The sequence below is a fragment of the Chiloscyllium plagiosum genome, chromosome 7 (assembly GCF_004010195.1).
Source record: "Chiloscyllium plagiosum isolate BGI_BamShark_2017 chromosome 7, ASM401019v2, whole genome shotgun sequence".
Taxonomy (NCBI): Eukaryota; Metazoa; Chordata; class Chondrichthyes; order Orectolobiformes; family Hemiscylliidae; genus Chiloscyllium; species Chiloscyllium plagiosum.
This window is the reverse complement of record NC_057716.1, coordinates 44235074-44239621: the sequence shown is the minus strand read 5'-3', so window position 1 is coordinate 44239621 and position 4548 is coordinate 44235074.

Genomic DNA, 4548 nt, shown 5'->3' with positions numbered 1-4548 from the left:
CTGTACATCTGATTCTACATGTTTTTTTGCCCATTACCAGTTGCTATCTCGCCATGGAGCTAACTCCATAGTGTGGAGGTGGAGTTCAATTTAAGCTGGACAGCAAAGGATGGCAGCTATTATTCTCTTGAACAACATTACTGCAATAATTGGCATTTTATATGTTTTGATAAACTATCCTAAGGTACTAAGTTAGGTGACAAAACTTGGTCAAAGTAGGTTTTAAAAATATCTTTGAAGGAGGTGAGGTTTAGGAAAAACTCCAGAATTTTGGGGCTTTAGCAATGAATGCATGATTGATAGTGAGTACAATTAGGATATTAATTGGTGGTAAACCAGTTGGAACTCCTAAAACCAACCTGAATTTTCATGGTTATCTCCTGTAGGGTGGTATGTGCCTGGAACACATTGTCAGCAGAGGTGGTAGAGGCAGGCATGGTAGATTCATTTAAGATGCATCTGCACAGGTGCATGAGTTGGTGGGGAGCAGAGGGATACAGATGCTTAGGAATTGGGCGACTGGTTTAGACAGTGGATTTGGACCTGATCAGGCTTGGAGGGCTGAAGGGCCTGTCCCTGGGCTGTACATGTTCTTTGTTCCTTGTAATTTTTAATTTCAGGTGTTTTGAATTTAAATTGCTCTGGATTGGATTGGATGATTCCTAGGTATTTCCTGCCTTATTTGGGTGGTTACTTGTAATATATAATTTCTTCATTTTTAAAAATGAACTTCGATGTTGTGGTCATTTTGAAGACATGGATAGAGCAGGGACAGGAATGGTTGTTGCAGGTTCCAGGATTTAGATGTTTCAGTAAGAACAGAGAAGATGGTAAAAGAGGGGGAGGTGTGGCATTGTTGGTCAAGGACAGTATTATAGTTGCAGAAGGGATGTTTGGGGACTTACCAACTGAGGTAGTATGGGCTGAGGTTAGAAACGGGAAAGGAGAGGTCACCCTGTTGGGAGTTTTCTATAGGCCTCTGAATAGTTCCAGAGCTGTAGAGGAAAGGATAGCAAAGATGATTCTCGATAGGAGTGAGAGACCGGGTAGTTGTCATGGGGGACTTCAACTTTCCAAATATTGACTGGGAACACTATAGTACGAGTACTATAGATGGGTCAGTTTTTATCCAGTGTGTGCAGGAAGACTTCCTGACATAGTATGTAGACAGGCCAACAAGGGGCAATGCTACATTAGATTTGGTACTGGGTAATGAGCCCGGCCAGGTGTTAGACTTAGAAGTAGGTGAGCACTTTGGTGATAGCGATCACAATTCTGTTATGTTTACTTTCGTAATAGAAAGGGACAGGTGTATACCACTGGGCAAGAATTACAGCTGGGGGAAAGGCAATTATGATGCGATTAGGCAAGATTTAGGAAGCATAGGATGGGGAAGGAAACTGCAGGGGATGGACACACTAGAAATGTGGGGCTTTTTTGAGGAAAAGCTCCTGACTGTCCTAGATAAGTATGTACCTGTCAGGCAGGGAGGAAGCTGTAGACTGCGGGAGCCGTGGTTTACGAAGGAAGTGGAATCTCTCTCCAAGAGGAAGAAGAAGGCTTATGTTAGGATGAGATGTGAAGGCTCAGTTAGGGTGCTTGAGGGTTACAAGGTAGCCAGGAAAGACCTAAAGAGAGCTCAGAAGAGCCAGGAGGAGACATGAGAAGTTGTTGGCGGATAGGATCAGGGTAAACCCTAAGGCTTTTGATAGGTATTTAAGGAATAAAAGAACGACTAGAGTAAGATTAGGGCCAATCAAGGATAGTAGTGGGAAGTTGTGTGTGGAGTCAGGAGATCGGGGAAGCACTAAATGAACATTTTTTTTTTACTGTCATTTTCTAGAGTGAATACTATGTTGTCGAGGAGAATACTGAGATACAGGCTACTAGACGAGGTAGGATTGAGGTTCACAAGGAAAAGGTATTAGAAATCCTGCAGAGTTTGAAAATAGGTAAGTCCCCAGGGCCAGATGGGATTTATCCTAGGATCCTCTGGGAAGCCAGGGAGGAGATTGCCGAGCCTTTGGCATTGATTTTTAAGTCATCATTGTCTACAGGAATAGTGCCAGAAGACTGGAGGATAGCAAATGTGGTTCCCCTGTTCAGGAAGGGGAGTAGAGACAACCCTGGTAATTATAGACCAGTGAGCCTTACTTCAGTTGTTGGTAAAGTGTTGGAAAAGGTTATAAGAGACAGGATTAATAATCCTCTAGAAAAGAATAATTTGTTTAGGGATAGTCAGCATGGTTTTGTGAAGGGTAGGTCGTGCCTCACAAACCTTTATTGAGTTCTTTGAGAAGGTAGCCAAACAGGTAGATGAGAGTAAACCGGGTTGTGGTGTATATGGATTTCAGCAAGGCGTTCGATAAGGTTCCCCACAGTAGGCTATTGTACAAAATGCAGAGGAATGGGATTGTGGGAGATATAGCAGTTTAGATCAGTAATTGGCTTGCTGAAAGAAGACAGAGGGTGGTGGTTAATGGGAAATGTTAATCCTGGAGTCCAGTTACTAGTGGTGTACCGCAAGGGTCGGTGTTGGGTCCACTGCTGTTCATCATTTTTATAAACTACCTGGATGAGGGCATAGGGTGCGTTAGTAAATTTGCAGACGACATTAAGGTCGGTGGAGTTGTGGATCGTGACGAAGGAAGTTGTAGGTTACAGAGAGACATAGATAAGCTGCAGAGCTGGGCTGAGAGGTGGCAAATGGAGCTTAATGTGGACAACTGTGAGGTGATTCACTTTGGTCAGAGTAACCGGAATGCAAAGTACTGGGCTAATGGTAAGATTCTTGGTAGTGTAGATGAGCAGAGAGATCTCTGTGTCCAGGTACACAGATTATTGAAAGTTGTCACCCAGGTTGACAGGGTTGTTAAGAAGGCATACAGTGTTTTAGCTTTTATTAATAGAGGGATTGAGTTCCAGAACCTGAAGTAATGCCACAGCTGTACAGAACTGCACCTATAAGAAGGATGTGGAAGCTTTGGAAAGGGTGCAGAGAAGATTTACTAGGATGTTGCCTGGTATGGAGGGAAGTTCTTAAGAGGAAAGGCTGAGGGACTTGAGGCTGTTTTCATTGGAGAGAAGGAGGTTGAGAGGTGACTTAATTGAGACATAAGATAATCAGAGGGTTGGATAGGGAGAACGTTTTTCCAAGTATGGTGACAGTGAGCATGAGGGGGCATAGCTTTAAATTGAGGGGTGATAGATATAGGACAGATGTCAGAGGTAGTTTCTTTACTCGGAGTAGTAAGGGTATGGAATGCTTTGCCTGCAACGGTAGTAGATTTGCCAACTTTAAGTGCATTTAAGTCATCATTGGACGAGCATATGGATGTACATGGAATAGTGTAGGTTAGATAGGCTTCAGATTGGTATGACAAGTCGGCACAACATCGAGGTACGAAGGGCCTGTACTGCACTAATGTTCTATGGACAACAGAGTCAAAACAAGTGGTGCTGGAAAAGCACTGCCAGCCAGGCTGCATTTGAGGGCAAGAGAGTCATGTTTCAAACATAAGCGCATCCTGATAAGCGCTCGAAACTTCAACACTCCTGCTCCTCGGATGCTGCCTAACCAGCTGTGCTTTTCCAGTACCCCACGTTTTGACTCTGCTCTCCAACATCTGCAGTCCTCACGTTCTCCTTACACAGTTGTCTGGAATACAAGTTACTGTAAACATCTGTGCTGTTTCATGGTTCTTTGTCCCACTGGGACAGTGCTCGAGTTTGAGGTCAGTTTTCCTGGGATCTGCTATTTTACACTGGCTTACAGACTGCAATGTTAGAGGCCCTGAGAAAGGTCACCTGACCTCTTTAATCAAGAGGGAACGGCTCAATCGGGAATAGCCCAAACCTGATTGCTGCAGCTTGAGTTAGCAGCGATGTGCAGAACAGGTATTTGCTTGTTTTTGTCATTTATTCTTCCCTCCTGGTCAGTATGCAAATCAAGCAATTTTATGGTTACTGGGTTGAGTGGGAATTTCCCAAGTTCACTAAGATCCAGTCAGACCACTGCTTCTCTTCCAGTAAGATGATGCAATATATTGAGCAATCAAGGAAATGAAGATGCCTCTGTTCAAGCTTTCATAATACATGAATTGTCTACTGTTTCCTTTTAACTGTAAATGGCAAAGTTTGCATTAGTATTAGCTTACCTCATGAGGAATTACTTGCAGGTGAACTATTTTGAGTTTTTCATATGCTTGATTCTGTTCATGTTAAAATACCAGATTTATATTTAATACACATTTTAACATTTCCAATGTGACACAACACAGGATGGTCTTTATTTTTGTTACATTGTAGTGAAGTTAAAACCGGAACTGATTACTGCGGTGCCCATAGGATTGTTTAGTACGAGTATTTTTAGCCACCTGACAACAACATTCGTAGAATACAAAGGCAGCTTTTGTATATGCCTTAGCTTCTTTTCTTTTCTAAAATGTGGCTGCTTAATATTTAATAAGGGTAAATAATTGCTGTAAATATCTATGCAATCAGGTACTATGTCTGGTTTGTGACAGTTTTGAAATCCAATAGCTTTGA